Source organism: Ranitomeya variabilis, chromosome 6, assembly GCF_051348905.1.
Source record: "Ranitomeya variabilis isolate aRanVar5 chromosome 6, aRanVar5.hap1, whole genome shotgun sequence".
Classification (NCBI taxonomy): domain Eukaryota; kingdom Metazoa; phylum Chordata; class Amphibia; order Anura; family Dendrobatidae; genus Ranitomeya; species Ranitomeya variabilis.
Genome location: NC_135237.1, coordinates 6,396,192 through 6,413,748, shown reverse-complemented (window position 1 = coordinate 6,413,748; position 17,557 = coordinate 6,396,192). Strand labels below are relative to the sequence as shown.

The following is a 17,557-nucleotide window of genomic DNA, read 5'->3' as shown; positions in this document are numbered from 1 at the left end:
GCACCATTGCCCCATATTTGCTCCACATAAATCTGTGCTGCTGCAATAAAAAAAAAAAAACACATACTCACCTGTCTTGCTTGCAGCTCCTCGGCGCCATCTTCCCGGCGTCTCTCCGCACTGACTGATCAGGCAGAGGGCGGCGCGCACACTATATGCGTCATCGCGCCCTCTGCCTGAACAGTCAGTGCAGAGAGACGCCGGGAAGATGGCGCGACACCCAGCGTGTGGAACGAGGACAGGTGAATATGCGATACTTACCTGCTCCCGGCGTCCCGCTCCTTCCCCCGGACAGCTGGTCTTCGGTGCCGCAGCCTCTTCCTCTATCAGCGGTCACCGGCACCGCTGATTAGAGAAATGAATTATGCGGCTCCGCCCCTATGGGAGGTGGAGCAGCCTATTCATTTCTCTAATGAGCGGTCCCACGTGACCGCTCAGGGGAAGAGGCTGCGGCACCGAAGACCGTGTGACAGGCAGGGGGAGCGCCAGGATCGCCGGGACTAGGTGAGTATATGATAGTTCTCACCCGCCGACCCCACCACCGATCATGACTCGAGTATAAGCCGAGAGGGGCACTTTCAGCCCAAAAATTTGGGCTGAAAATCTCGGCTTATACTCGAGTATATACGGTACATTACAATTACAAATAAAAGGATTAAAATTGAAAAAACACTTACATAGCATTCAGATCATTTCATCTCCTGTTTGTCCATGTGCTCAGGAGATACATCAAGATGCATGTCACATCTATAGAGCAGCTGGACCCAGGGCAACAAGACTTCAGAAGACTGCTCACTTCACTACTTGTTTCTTAGCCTAAAACTCAGGACCTCACCCTGCAGTGACATCACTTAGGGGCTGAAACCTCCCCTTTACTTAGACTTAGGAAAACTATTTTTTATGCCTAGCTCGCTGTAGGAATCTCGTATCCGGAATACAATCGGATCACAAGGTGCGCCCCGTCAGGGTGATTCTTTTAAGTGTAAACACGGAGCAATTACCTGAACTGTTTACTGAGAAATCCACACTTTGCCATTGTTGCGTTTAGCTGCTAGAGGTTTCAGGGAGTGATAGATCTATCGATGGACATCCGGAATATACAATTATTATATCTCTAGCCCGGATCGGTGCCAGAATATGTAATTTTAATAGAACAAAGAATCGCATGGTGGCTACACTAGTTTCAACTAGTACCATGTGGGAGGGGGAATGAGTAGTTTTAAGGGAAACTGGTCTGCCTGCAGCATAGAAGCATAAAAATTCTTCAGGGAGGGGTTTAGGATTCACACACACACACACACACGCAGCAGGCAGAGAGAGAAGGGGGGGGGTCGGAATGGCCCATAGCGTGACTGGAAAGCCATGTAATCTTCTGAAACTAAACACTTACATTATAGTGACACCTCCCGCTTTTGGACTGCGCAACAGAGGCAGAACCTCTCGGTACTCCTCCATGCGCACCTCAGCAGGTTCACCCTGGCATGACAACCCATCTGCATTGCCATGCTACCTGCCCGTTTTGTGCTTGATGGTAAAGTCGTACTGCTGGAGGGCAAGGCTCCAGCGTAGCAACCGCTCGTTGGTTCCACACATGGCTTGTAGCCAGCGCAGAGGGTGGTGGTCAGTCACCACAGTGAAGGTGCGACCGTACACGTAGGGCTGCAAACGTTGCATTGCCCAGACTATGGCCAGGCATTCCTTCTCAATGGTGGAATAGCCCACTTCCCTCGGCAGAAGCTTCCGGCTCAGGTACAACACAGGGTGCTCGTTTTTTCCCAAGTCGACCTGGCTGAGCACAGCACTAAGGCCAAACTCGCTGGCGTCGGTCTGCACTAATAATGGTCGACTGCCTGGAAGGGCACCTCACAGCTGTCAGTCCAGATGAATACGTGGGGTAGCTTCTTCCTGCTGAGGTCTGTCAAGGGTTTTGCCAGGCTACTATACTTCTGTACAAAGCGCCTATAGTACCCTGCAGTGTGCAGGAAGGACATCACCTGTTTCTTGGTCCTGGGGTGGGCCAAGACACCATCGCGCTCACTTTTCCAGGCTCTGGCTTTATGAACTTCCCACCTACCCGGTGCCCCAGGTAGTGGACCTCTCTCATGCCCATCTGGCAATTTCCCGGCTTGATGGTCAGACCGGCTTGGTGAATTCGCCTGAGCACCTCCTGAAGATGCTGCAGGTGTTCATCCCAGGAGGAATTGAAGATGGCAAGGTCATCCAGGTACGCCACCGCGTACTTCTCCAGTCCCTGAAGCAGGTGGTTGACCATCCGCTGGAAAGTGGCAGGGGCATTCTTCATGCCGAAGGGCATGACTGTGGACTCGTACAGTCCGAAGGGTGTGATAAAGGCGGACTTCTCTTGCGCCTCGGCGCTCAGGGGAATACCAGTATCCTCGACTCAGATCGATAATGGTCAGGTATTTTGCACCAGCTAACCGCTCAAGCAGCTCCTTGATGCATGGGATTGGGTGTGCTTCAGAGGCTGTGATGGCGTTGAACCCCCTGTAGTCCACGCAGAACCGGGTGCTCCGATCCTTCTTTGGCACGAGAACTACAGGTGACGCCCATGCGCTCTTTGACCGTTGAATCACCCCCAGCTGTAACATCTCACCGATATCCTGGCGCATAACCTGCTGCACCTCGTCGGAGATCCAATAGGGTGTTCGCTGTAGTGGGGCATGATTCCCGGCGTCCACCTCATGGACCGCTAACATCATCCTTCCAGGTCGGTTGGAGAACATGGCCCGGAAGGGTTCCAGCGTGATTCGCAACTGCGACCGCTGGGGTTCGGTTAACAAGGCGCTTACCTCCACATCCTCAATAGACCCACCGGCCTTGGCTTGGGCCAGCATGTCCAGGAGGGGGGGTCTTCCTCCCCATCTTCGGGCAGGCTGCAGACCGGTAGGACTTAAGGTTTATGTTCGTGATGAGCCTTCATCATGTTGATGTGAATGGCCTTTCGCTTACCCTGAGCGTGGTCCAGCGTGACCACGCAGGTGACTGGGTTGAGCTGTTGGAGGCCGATATACGGGCCTTCCCAGGCTGCCTGAAGCTTATCCATTAATACGGGGAACAGCACCCACACCTTTTGACACACCTTGTAAGTCAGCTCCTGGGCGTTCTAGTCGTACCAGTGCTTCTGATCAGCCTGAGCCTGCGTCATGTACCAACTGCGTCAAGGTGCGCATTTTGTCAAGGAGGCGCATGACATACTCCACTATGGACACTTCAGAAGGGTTCGGCTCCTCTTCCCAGGATTCCCTTACCAACCCAAAGGGGAGAACCCCGTAGAGGCCTGCGGAATCTCTCGGTAAGCGAATAGCAGGTGTGGGAGGTACTGCTCCTAGTCGCGTCCTTGGGTCTCAACCAGCATGCGTATTATCTGTTTGAGGGTACCGTTGAAGCGCTCACACAAGCCATTGGTCTGTGGGTGATACGCTCTCGATACCAGAGGCTTCACTTGCATTCTCTTACAGAGAGCCTCCATTAGGCGAGACATGAATTGGGTCACTCCTGAATTGGTGCAGGACGACCAACTGCCTTTCCCTCAACCACTCCTTTTGCGATTTTCCAGGTACTGTCTCCCGGTACAACCTCGCTTGTTCCCAGAACACCTTCTCCTTATCAGTCACGGAGGTGGGCGTCTCGGCGAGGTATCTCAAATTCTCCAGGCTCGCATCCGAGTGCAGAGCGGCCAGGAGCTCCTGGCTAGGGGAAGCCAGAAGCAACGTTAGGGTCCTTTCCCCATGGGAACCCTTTGGGACCTATCTCTATCTCTGGTTCAGTCACGTCTATGACTGAGAAGGGTCCAGAAAGTAGAACATTATCTGCGTTCCGGGCACTCTAGACTGCTGGTGACAGCAGCTACGTAGGCTGTTTCTCCGGGGAGCTACGTAGGCTGTCTCCCCGGGGATTTCCACAGACCCATCAGCCGGCGCTGCTATGGATACTACCTCCCAATCCACCCCCAACATCCCAGGAGCAGTGATACTCATGGGGCAGTTACCTTCCTCTGTGGCATGGCATCACCTTCCTCACGGTTCCCAGGCATCTCCCCATTTCCCTTAGCACCCTCGTTTGCTCCTGTTAGGGTTCCTCAGCCATCCCACCCCACAGAGTAACGTGGCTGAGCACTCCTGCACCTGTGAACACATCATCCTTAGGACATAAATGGTTAGCAGGTAACATGCACATTTCCACCATTAGCGTTATCGGTATTACCCTCGGCATTTTCAGAAAAATAATTATCAGGTACATCATTAATCACTAAAGCATTGCCAGGTAACACATGCAATTTCCCATTGCTATTATCAGCATTCGTTAGGGGAGGGGAGTCAGGGACATAGTATGCAACCATCCTCCCCAAATCAGACCCCAATAAAACATCAGTGGGCAAGTTATCAGACAGCCCCACTTCCTTCGGTGACGTGCTGCATGTTGTCACACAACCTCCCACCCACCAAAATAACTGCTGCATTAGGCCCTGGGGCCTTGGCTCAGGGGTTCCTCTGGTTCTCCGGACAGTTGGCGCTGATAATGACCAGTCCGCATATGACCAGTCTGTTTGCAGAAAAAACACTGGCGAGGGTCGGTGGTAGGTCTGATGCTATTGGCAACAGGGACAGGGCCTCTGGTGTGTTGGCTGGCAGGGGCACTGACGTTGGTTGCAGGCTTACCCCCTCTGCAGCTGGCGGTGACTGGCTTCCGCACTTCAGATCTACAGTTGGCCTCATAGGCATCGGCAATCTGTGTTGCTTTAGTCACGTCTTTGTGCTCTCTGTCCATCACGAACTGACGCCCCTCAGCTGGGCAAAGATGTAGAAATTGGTTTGGATCATCAGGTCTCCCAGCTGCTCAAAGGTGGTCATTGACAGTCCTTGAATCCACTTGTTAAAGTGGGTCCCGAGTCCATGCACCACATCGCCGTAGCTGTCGTGTGGGCCACATTGGCGGTTCCTGAACATTTTACGGTAAACCTCAGGTGTAAGCTGGTACTTGGTTATCAGGGCTTGTTTGATGGCCTCATAGTCACCATCTTGATCTTAAGAGAGAGCAGCAAACGCCTCCAGAGCTTTGCCTCTTATCCCTGGGGTCAGGTATCAGGCCCAATGGTCCCCAGGCAGCCAGTACTGTCTGCAGGCTTTCTCAAATGCCCGTAGAAAAGTGTCCAAGTCCCAGGCTTTTCCATCACAGGAAAGTGCTCTGGCTGGGGTTTAGGGGTCTGAGTGCTGTTGGGCTCACCGCTGGACTGGGATGACCCCGGCACCTGGAGTCGCGCTAACTGCAGCTGGTGCATCGCTTGCCACTCGGCTCTCTCCGCCTCCCGTTGGGCCTCCCGCTCAGCTCCACTTGGGCCTACTGCTGGTATTGCTGGATCACCCTCAGACATCCATCACGGTCGTCAGCGGGGAGTAGTTCCAAGGCCGCCTGCAGGTGGGGGTCCAATCCGCCCTGGTTACTAGTAGGGCCGGCATTTAGTGGTTGGAACTCGGCTGCCGCACCATTTTCACATGTGCTGGCTTCTGCGTCCACTGGGCTCTGACACCGGGTTTGGTCTGCTTCAAATTGCACCAGTTCCGTAACCATTTGAACCTTGGTTTTGCCCTGGGGTTCCAGGCCATTGTTTCGTGCATACTCCAACAAAAGTGTCCTTCTTCTGCTGGGTGTATCAGGCTTCTCCTTTTGCAGCCATCATTGCCAAATAAAAGATAGGATAGAAAAACGAAGAGAATGGGAGAGGGTAATCGCAAGTACACACTATTGTCTCAGGACTAAAACACTGAGGTTGCTCTCCAAAACTTTTTGCGCTAAGTCCTCGCAAGAACTGTTAAAAGTTTTTAGTGAGAGGAATAATTGCTCAAACCCGATCACTATTATCCCACTGCTCTGCCACCAATAAGTCACGGATCCCACCAATCTGTCACAGGTCACGGGGAAGATACCGTTATCATCCCCACCACTCTCACCAATTTGTCACGATCTTGGGTTGTTTGGTTACCACTGCTTTCTTCTGAAGGAGATTTATCTATATCCCACTGCCCAGTTCCGGTTTGGAAATTGCAGCTCTCTGGCGCCCCCTCTTACCCTCAGGTCAGTCAGGGTACCGCACCTATGGTAACTAGTCGCCAGAAAGGCTGCCAGCTATGTACTGGCTACTGGGCACGCTACAGCGATGGCGATATAACTACTCTCACACAGGCCGGAACGATAATTATCAATGACGCCGTCGCTACAAAGCCTCCCAACGCACAGGACAAATCCGCTGCCACCAGCTCCAATTTTCAAAGTATTCACAGGTCCGGAGTCAATCAGTATCGTAATTCACCTCAGAGGATGTGACAGTTCATTATAGAACAAGGAGAGACAAGCTAATAAATGTATATTTTAGTCCCAAAAAAAAAACAAAAAAAGGTAGGCAGTGTTTACAAAGAATAAAAAGATATTATACAGAAGACAAACCATGTGTACATTGCAATTACAAATAAAAGAAGGATAAAAATTGAAAAAACATTTACATAGCTTTCAGATAATTTCATATCATCATGGCTGGCCGTAGGCTGAGGAGGGGCCACATCTAGATGCACCCCACACATCTGTATAGCAGCTAGACCCCAGGCAAAAGACACTGCAAGAATGCTGTCTCACCAAGTTATTCCCTAGCCTAAAACCAAAGCCCTCCACCTGTGGTGACATCACTTAGAGGCTGAAATCTCCCCTTTACTTAGAATATGAAAACTATTTTTACGCATATCTTGCTGTATGAACCTCTTATAAGAAAGAAACGATGATCAGAATGTGCCCCACATCATAGGGATTTTTTTAAGTGTACACACGGAGTAATTACCTGAACCACTTGCGGAGAAATCCATGCTTTGCACTCGTGTTTAGCTGCTAGCTGTTTCAGTGAGTGATAGATCTATCGATGGATATCCGGAATATATAATTCTTATATCCCTAGCCTGGATCGGTGCCACTATATATAACCTTAAAAGAACAAAGAATCTCATGGTGGCTACACCAGTTTCAACTAGTACCATGTGGAAGGGGGAATGAGTAGTTTTAAGGAAACTGGTCTGCCTGCAGCATAGAACCATAAAAATTCTTCAGAGAGGGGTGAAATGAGGGGTTTAGGATTCACACATACACACACACACACACACAGGCAGCAGGCAGAGTGAGAAGAGGGCGGGGGGTCAGAATGGCCCACAGCCTCTTTTCTCTGCTCTTGGATGCAGCAGAGTTCAGTGTGCGTGATAATACACAGTCAGACACCTCATGTTCCTAACACTGTGGATATCACTATTATAGGAGCACTGTGGATATCACTATTATAGGGGCACTGTGGATATCACTTATCATGGGGGCACTGTGGATATCACTATTGTTATGGGGCACTGTGGATATTAATGTTATTATGGGGCACTGTGGATATCACTATTATTATTGGGGCACTGTGGATATCACTATTATGGGAGCACTGTGGATATCACTATTATGGGGACACTGGATATCACTGTTATTATGGGGGCACTGTGGATATCACTTATTATGGGGCACTGGATATCCCTGTTATTATGGGGGCACTGTGGATATCACGGTTATTATTGGGGCACTGTGGATATCACTGTTATTATGGGGGAACTGTGGATATCACTGTTATTATGGGGAACTGTGGATATCACTGTTATTATGGGGGCACTGTGGATATCACTGTTATCATGGGGGCACTGCGGATATCACTCTTATTATGGGGGCACTGTGGATATCACTGTTATTATGGGGCACTGTGGATATCACTGTTATTATGGGGGCACTGTGGATATCACTGTTATGGGGCACTGTGGATATCACTGTTATTATGGGGCACTGTGGATATCACTGTTATTATGGGGGCACTGTGGATCACTGTTATTATAGGGGCACTGTGGATATCGCTGTTATTATGGGGGCACTGTGGATATCACTGTTATTATGGGGCACTGTGGATATCACTGTTATTATGGGGGCACTGTGGATCACTGTTATTATGGGGACATTGTGGATATCACTGTTATTATGGGGGCACTGTGGATATCGCTGTTATTATGGGGGCACTGTGGATATCACTGTTATTATGGGGCACTGTGGATATCACTGTTATTATGGGGGCACTGTGGATATCACTATTATGGGGACACTGTGGATATCGCTGTTATTATGGGGACACTGGATATCACTGTTATTATGGGAGCACTGTGGATATCACTGTTATTATAGGGACACTGTGGATATCACTGTTATTATGGGGACACTGTGGATATCACTGTTATTATGGGGACACTGTGGATATCACTGTTATTATGGGAGCACTGTGGATATCACTGTTATTATGGGGGCACTGTGGATATCACTGTTATTATGGGGCACTGTGGATATCACTGTTATTATGGGGGCACTGTGGATATCACTGTTATGGGGCACTGTGGATATCACTGTTATTATGGGGCACTGTGGATATCACTGTTATTATGGGGGCACTGTGGATCACTGTTATTATAGGGCCACTGTGGATATCGCTGTTATTATGGGGGCACTGTGGATATCACTGTTATTATGGGGCACTGTGGATATCACTGTTATTATGGGGGCACTGTGGATATCACTGTTATTATGGGGGCACTGTGGATATCACTGTTATTATGGGGGCACTGTGGATATCACTGTTATTATGGGGGCACTGTGGATCACTGTTATTATGGGGACATTGTGGATATCACTGTTATTATGGGGGCACTGTGGATATCGCTGTTATTATGGGGGCACTGTGGATATCACTGTTATTATGGGGCACTGTGGATATCACTGTTATTATGGGGGCACTGTGGATATCACTATTATGGGGACACTGTGGATATCGCTGTTATTATGGGGACACTGGATATCACTGTTATTATGGGAGCACTGTGGATATCACTGTTATTATAGGGACACTGTGGATATCACTGTTATTATGGGGACACTGTGGATATCACTGTTATTATGGGGACACTGTGGATATCACTGTTATTATGGGGGCACTGTGGATATCACTGTTATTATGGGGGCACTGTGGATATCACTGTTATTATGGGAGCACTGTGGATATCACTGTTATTATGGGGGCACTGGATATCACTGTTATTATGGGAGCACTGTGGATATCACTGTTATTATAGGGACACTGTGGATATCACTGTTATTATGGGGACACTGTGGATATCACTGTTATTATGGGGACACTGTGGATATCACTGTTATTATGGGGGCACTGTGGATATCACTATTATGGGGACACTGTGGATATCGCTGTTATTATGGGGACACTGGATATCACTGTTATTATGGGAGCACTGTGGATATCACTGTTATTATAGGGACACTGTGGATATCACTGTTATTATGGGGACACTGTGGATATCACTGTTATTATGGGGACACTGTGGATATCACTGTTATTATGGGGGCACTGTGGATATCACTGTTATTATGGGGGCACTGTGGATATCACTGTTATTATGGGAGCACTGTGGATATCGCTGTTATTATGGGGACACTGGATATCACTGTTATTATGGGAGCACTGTGGATATCACTGTTATTATAGGGACACTGTGGATATCACTGTTATTATGGGGGCACTGTGGATATCACTGTTATTATGGGGGCACTGTGGATATCACTGTTATTATGGGGGCACTGTGGATATCACTGTTATTATGGGGACACTGTGGATATCACTGTTATTATGGGGACACTGTGGATATCACTGTTATTATGGGGGCACTGTGGATATCACTGTTATTATGGGGGCACTGTGGATATCACTGTTATTATGGGAGCACTGTGGATATCACTGTTATTATGGGGGCACTGTGGATATCACTGTTATTATGGGGCACTGTAGATATCACTGTTATTATGGGGGCACTGTGGATATCACTGTTATTATGGGGCACTGTAGATATCACTGTTATTATGGGGGCACTGTAGATATCACTGTTATTATGGGGGCACTGTAGATATCACTATTATGATGGCACTGTGGATATCACTGTTATTATGGGGCACTGTGGATATCACTGTTATTATGGGGGCACTGTGGATCACTGTTATTATAGGGGCACTGTGGATATCGCTGTTATTATGGGGGCACTGTGGATATCACTGTTATTATGGGGGCACTGTGGAGATCACTGTTATTATGGGGCACTGTGGATATCACTGTTATTATGGGGGCACTGTGGATATCACTATTATTATGGGGCACTGTGGATATCACTGTTATTATGGGGCACTGTGGAGATCACTGTTATTATGGGGCACTGTGGATATCACTGTTATTATGGGGGCACTGTGGATATCACTATTATGGGGACACTGGATATCACTGTTATTATGGGAGCACTGTGGATATCACTGTTATTATGGGGACACTGTGGATATCACTGTTATTATGGGGCACTGTGGATATCACTGTTATTATGGGGGCACTGTGGATATCGCTGTTATTATGGGGCACTGTGGATATCACTGTTATTATGGGGACACTGTGGATATCACTGTTATTATGGGGGCACTGTGGATATCACTGTTATTATGGGGACACTGTGGATATCACTGTTATTATGGGGGCACTGTGGATATCGCTGTTATTATGGGGCACTGTGGATATCACTGTTATTATGGGGACACTGTGGATATCACTGTTATTATGGGGGCACTGTGGATATCACTGTTATTATGGGGACACTGTGGATATCACTGTTATTATGGGGCACTGTGGATATCACTGTTATTATGGGGGCACTGTGGATATCGCTGTTATTATGGGGCACTGTGGATATCACTGTTATTATGGGGACACTGTGGATATCACTGTTATTATGGGGGCACTGTGGATATCACTGTTATTATGGGGACACTGTGGATATCACTGTTATTATGGGAGCACTGTGGATATCACTGTTATTATGGGGGCACTGTGGATATCACTGTTATTATGGGAGCACTGTGGATATCACTGTTATTATGGGGGCACTGTGGATATCACTGTTATTATGGGGGCACTGTGGATATCACTGTTATTATGGGGCACTGTGGATATCACTGTTATTATGGGGCACTGTGGATATCACTGTTATTATGGGGCACTGTGGATATCACTGTTATTATGGGGCACTGTAGATATCACTATTATGATGGCACTGTGGATATCACTGTTATTATGGGGGCACTGTGGATATCACTGTTATTATGGGGGCACTGTGGATATCACTGTTATTATGGGGGCACTGTGGATATCACTGTTATTATGGGGCACTGTAGATATCACTATTATGATGGCACTGTGGATATCACTGTTATTATGGTGGTGCTCTAGATTTGACCCCAGTTTGCAGTAAGAGGAGCCTTTTTTCCAGCGTCTCTTCTTCCCACGTGAGGTGGCGTTCTTTCTTTCAGGCTATATTTTGAGACCCCCATTGCAGTACATCTGTGTGGGTCAGCCCCTCGGTACAGATGATTACCCTCCCTCAGAGATCATCCCACACTTTGGGTATTATACTCCTAGATTGATTCTGTTTTTCCCCAGATCGGTCCTCCGCTCCTTACTCTTGTGGTTGTAACGACGTGGATTCCTGACTTGTGCCACATTTATGGTTGGCCAGTCACAGGTTTCTGGAAATAAAATCCGAGATGCGTCACAAGTGCGGCCTCTCCCGGCTTGAGCCGCACATCAGGACATGTTCCCTTACTGACTGCTGCCGATCTCCCCTGCATTACCCACAGATGGATATGAGCAGCGGCAGATTGTCAGCTCCTGTGCTCAGCTGTATCTGATAGAGGTGCAGGGCTGTGAATGCCGAGAGCTGGAATCGTTCAGTCATCATCTCCTCAGCAGGAGACACACAGCTTCCAGGGACGTCAGGTGGCAGCGACGTGGGAATCGTCCCCAGGGTAAAAACAGTGATCCGTGTGATCTCCACAGACGAGGTGACAGTCACGGGCCCCAGACACATGTTCCTGCCGTCATACTGCAGTGTATGGGAGGTCACATCATGAGGAGAGCCCAGCTAAAAAGACTATTTTACATAATTAAAAGTAATTTAAACACCTCGGCCTTTCGTCTACACGCATCCACAGAGAAATATTCTCCTAGTAAAAGTCATTAGTGTTTTCATAAGTGTCAATGCAACTTTCATAATCCCCCCCCCGTGCACACGAGGCTTTCTGGACTTCTGCCGCCCAACGGTCGTCTTCGGGAGATAGCAGGGTTACCGCCACTGCACATCACCTCCAAAGAATCGGCACAGCACGTGTAAAGCAATGGAACGGAGTGACCTTTTATTAAAGAAGATGGGTCTAGAATAGTGTTTCTCAACTCCAGTCCTCAAGACCCACTAACAGGTCATATTTTCAGGCTTTTAGTATTGCGTAGGTGATGGAATTAATGTTTGAGCAGGCGATGGAATTATCACCTGTGCAGTACTAAGGAAATCCTGAAAACGTGACTTGTTGGTGGGTCTCGAGGACTGGAGTTGAGAAACACTATTCTAGACCCATCTTCTTTAATAAAAGGTCACTCTGTTACATTGCTTTACACGTGCTTCGCCGATTCTTTGGAATGCATTACCCAGGTTAATAGGATTAATCCCCAATCCCCACAGTTTTAAGCGTGCCCTAAAAACTCATTTGTTCAGACTGGCCTACCGCCTCATTATCATAACTATCCCTGTGTGGCCAATTAAAAAAAAATAAAAAAAATAAAAAAAAACACCTGATCCTTACACTATGGCTGGTCCGAACAACGAAAGCAATTGTTACCATCCACCTCTCGTGTCTCCCTTTTTCCTCATAGATTGTACCTTACAAGCAGCAGGGCCCTCACTCTTGGTATCTGGTGATCGGAGCCCTCACTCCTCCTGGTATCTGTTTTGTTCTGTGTTTATTGTTATGCTGTAATGTCTATTGTCTGTACAAGTCCCCTCTATAATGTAAAGCACTGCGGAATATGTTGGCGCTATATAAATAAAATTATTATTATTATTTATTAATATTATTACTGTGGGGTATGCTGAAAATGCAGGGAATCTGCGATGATATATACTCTGTCCCCGTTTCAGGCCTCGCAGATAAATCCCCGACTATAATTTAAAGAAAAACTCCACCAGTCTGCGGGTCATCTGTGCAGCAACCACTCACCCTCCGAGACGTCCCAGCTCGGCCCGCACCCTCTTCAAGGGTTGGGGTAGAGACCTTTTCTTCGTACATTACAGGCTGGGGCTTGGGAGTAGGGGGTCTGTGGTAGAGTTATTGGATGAGCCGCAACTATCGCCTTCAGCCGCTCTCTTCACTGTTGCTTGGCCTTCACCACTGAGGCATTTCGGCATCTGCCTGGTCATCAAGTTCCACTTCTGGAATTTTTGACCCGGAATCTCCGACCTGATGTCCGCTTCCGGAGCTTCTATGGCTGCTGGGGTCTTCACTGCTCTCAGACCTCCTGGCTGCATTTCCTCCTCCAGCTGGCCAACCTGCACTTCCACTCGGCCTGTCCGGCTCAGCGCCTCCTCTAGCTCGATATTGTTGCCAGGTTGTGTCTCTTCAGCCTTGTTTCTCATTAAATTCCAGGCATTTTCTATGGGGTTAAGGCTTCCTGCGGCCTTTTACCTGAAGCACGTAACCTCATGAGGCGACCCACGGCTTCAGAAAAATAGTCACCGGTTACATAATGCACTCGGCTCACCGCCGACATCGGGCCGTAGCATCATCATACTTCTGACGCTGCCGGCTCCCTGAGGAAGGAACCCTGCTCCACACAACACACTCTGCTCTGTCTCATCGCCGACACCTGGCCCACAGAATTGCACCATTGAGATACTACCTCCTCCCTCCCAGGGCCCGCAGCATTGCCCCACTTCTGCTGCCGCCGGCTACCTGAAGAAGGGACCATGCCTCCTGTGACCCTGCTCCACCGCAGCCAGACCGCAGGTAAGATATCTTAAATTATAAGACATACCCAGATATTATAAAAATGTATTTTTCCCTATTTTCCATCTCAAAATTTTGGGTTCATCTTATGGGTCAGTGTCTTGCAGACCGAAAAATCCTGTAATTTTAGCAAGGATAAACCAAAATCCTTTGCCACCTTGGTGTCACGATAACGTAAAAATGCCATATTGCGAGTTTAGTTCTAGAAGGTACCATGGCACCGACACGCTGCAGATTCGACCCCCCTCTCTCCCCCACTGCATTCGCTGATATATAAACAAAGCCCTATGGCAGACACACTCTGTGCAACTTGATACCAATATGCAGCAGCCCCTCCCTCAAGAATTTTTTATGGTTTTGAGCTGTAAAAGCAGGTCTCCCTACCCTACTCACTACCCCCCTCCCAATTGGTACTGGATAGAACTGGTACAGAAAAGCATGAGTTTCTATTGTTCTTTTAAGGTTATGTATATTGGCACCGATCTGGGCTAGAGATATAAGAATTATATATTCCGGATGTCCATCGATAGATCTTTGACTCACTGAAACCGCTAGCAGCTAAACACAACGAGTGCAAAGAGTGGATTTCTCCATAAGAGGGTCATGTAATTACTCCAAGTTTACACTTAAAGGGAACCTGTCACCACGTTTTTGGAAGATGGGATAAAAATAGCGTTAAATAGGGGCAGAGGTGGGCGTTACATTAGTGTGTGTGTTATGCGTTTATTACCCACCTAAGTTGCCGAAATAACTTTGCAAAGTCTCCGTTTTCGCCTGTCAATCAGGCTGGTCAGGTCACATGGGCGTGGTGTCTTCCCCCAGATTTGGCGTAGTTTTCCGTTGGTGGCGTAGTGGTGTGCGCATGCCCAAAGTCCGGAATCCTCTTCCAGGGGATTTAAAATAGCGCGGTGTTCGTTATTGCATTGGTGATCGGTGGGCGCGGCCATCTTCCTTTGGCCGCGCGTGCGCAGAAGCGGCGCTCTGCTGGCCGCGGCTTCAGGAAAATGGCCGCGGGATGCCGCGCGTGCGCAGATGGATATCGCGGCGGCCATTTTCCTGAAGCCGCGGCCAGCAGAGCGCCGCTTCTGCGCACGCGCGGCCAAAGGAAGATGGCCGCGCCCACCGATCACCAATGCAATAACGAACACCGCGCTATTTTAAATCCCCTGGAAGAGGATTCCGGACTTTGGGCATGCGCACACCACTACGCCACCAACGGAAAACTACGCCAAATCTGGGGGAAGACAACGCCCATGCGACCTGACCAGCCTGATTGACAGGCGAAAACGGAGACTTTGCAAAGTTATTTCGGCAACTTAGGTGGGTAATAAACGCATAACACACACACTAATGTAACGCCCACCTCTGCCACTATTTAACGCTATTTTTATCCCATCTTCCAAAAACGTGGTGACAGGTTCCCTTTAAGAATCCCCATGATGTTGGGCACATCCTGATCACTGTATTTAGTATACAAGATTCATACAGCGAGCTAGGCATAAAAATAGTTTTCAGAATTCTTAGAAAAGGGGAGGGTTCAGCCTCTAAGTGAGGTCACCACGGGGGATTGCTTGGGTTTTGGGCTGTGAGATAACTTAGAGAGACAGCAGTCTTGCAGGGTCTTTTGTGTGGGGTCTAGCTGCTATAAAGGGGTGATGCATCTGGATATATGCTCCCCCTCCTCCACAGCACATGCCCAGCCATGTGATAAGATGACCTAACGAAATGTAAGTGTTCTTCAACTGTAATCCCATTTTATTTGTAATTGCATTGTACATACGATAATTGTCTTCTCTATAAGATCTTTTTATACTTTGTAAAAACACTGCCTACCTTTTTTGGAGTAAAATATAAAACTACTAGCTTGTCTCTCCCTGCTCTATAACGAACTGTCACGTCCTCTGAGGTGAATTGCGCTACTAATTTGGGTCAGCTCCAAACCCGTTATTAGGGTACGTTCACACAGGACTTTTTTGCTGCTTTTTTTTGCTGCTTTTTTTATGCTAATTTTCAGCTGCTTTTTACAGTACCAGTAAAGCCTATGAGATTTCAGAAATCTCATGCACACACGTTGGTTTTTTGTTTGATCAGTTTTTTCTGCTTTGCTGCTTTTTTTGGACATAGGGCATGTCACTTCTTTCAGCGTTTTTGCTGCGTTTTTGCAGCGTTTTTTCACCCATTGACTTGAATGGGTGATGAAAAAAACGCTGCAAAAACGCTGCAAAAACGCATGTAGCATTATTTGCTGCTTTTTTTGTGCAGAAAATCATGGCCAGCAGGAAGGGATCTCACAGCCAAGAGCTTAGGGGTGTGGTTAGTGAGGTGTGAAGAGCCATTGTGAGCCATTGTGAGGTGTGAAGAGCCATTGTGAGGTGTCCATTGTGATCTATTGTGAGGGAGTTCCTGGTAGTGAGGTGTGAAGAGCCATTGTGAGCCATTGTGAGGTGTGAAGAGCCATTGTGAGGTGTCCTGATTGTGATCTATTGTGAGGGAGTTCCTGGTAGTGAGGTGTTAGCCATGTCTTGGTATAGGAGGATGGGCATTAATGTTTCCCAACTAATCATGGAGGTAATATTTTTTTTAATTTGTGATATATCTATCTATCCGATTGTTTGCAATGGTACACTTTGCGATGCTCATGTGCTGTTATGTACATGTTCATATGTTCTGCATGTGTATGTCTGTAGCTTCCTTGTCATGAATGTTGGCTTCATTTCATCTTGCATTTGGTAATTACTTTTTCATTTATTTTTGCAAGGTGGAAACAATGCCTGTAATTTGGGATTTAGCTTGCCCAAACTACAGTGATCGTCAAAAAAAGGCCGATGCATGGCATGTAATCTGCCGTAAATTGTTCCCCCGCTGGGATGAAGGCGATGCTAAGCTCCACTGGGAGATTGGTAAATAAAAAACTTAACATATGTCCTTTTCTAACAAATTAAATGACCAGGTAGTAGGTAAATACTAGTGATGTGAACGTGCTCTGATAACGTGTTATGTGAGCGTGCTTGAGTACTAACTGAGTGTCTTTGGTGTAGTCATCAAACATGTTTGATTCACCATATACCACAAAAAAACGCATGAAAAAAACGCACCAAAAACGCACCAAAAAACGCACCAAAAACGCACCTCTAAGCAGCTGAAAATTAGCATAAAAAAAAGCAGCAAAAAAAAGCAGCAAAAAAGTCCTGTGTGAACGTACCCTTAATTAGGAAATCGAAGCTGGTGGCAGCGGATTTGTACTGTGCAGTTGGGATTCTTTGTAGCGACTGGCGGCATTGATAATTATTGTTCCCGCCTGAGTGGGAGTAGTTATATCACCCTCGCTGCAGCGCACCCAATAGACAGAACATAGAAGGCAGCCTTTTTTGGCGACTAATTACCCTAGGTGCAGCACCCTGACTGACCTGAGGGTAAGGGGGGCACCAGAGAGCTGCAGGTTCCAAATCGGAACTGGGATATAGATAAATCCCCTTCAGAAAGAACCAGGGGCAACCAAACAACCCCGGTTCGTGACAAATTGGTGTGAGTGGTGGGGATGATAAAGGTA

At 47.7% G+C, this 17,557-nt stretch overlaps 1 protein-coding gene across 3 annotated transcripts in view; it reads right to left on the bottom strand.

Annotated features, from left to right (window-relative positions):
• GJC2 (gap junction protein gamma 2) overlaps positions 1-17,557 on the bottom strand; it is a 189,702-nt gene that overhangs the window by 142,245 nt on the left and 29,900 nt on the right. The window lies entirely within an intron of this gene.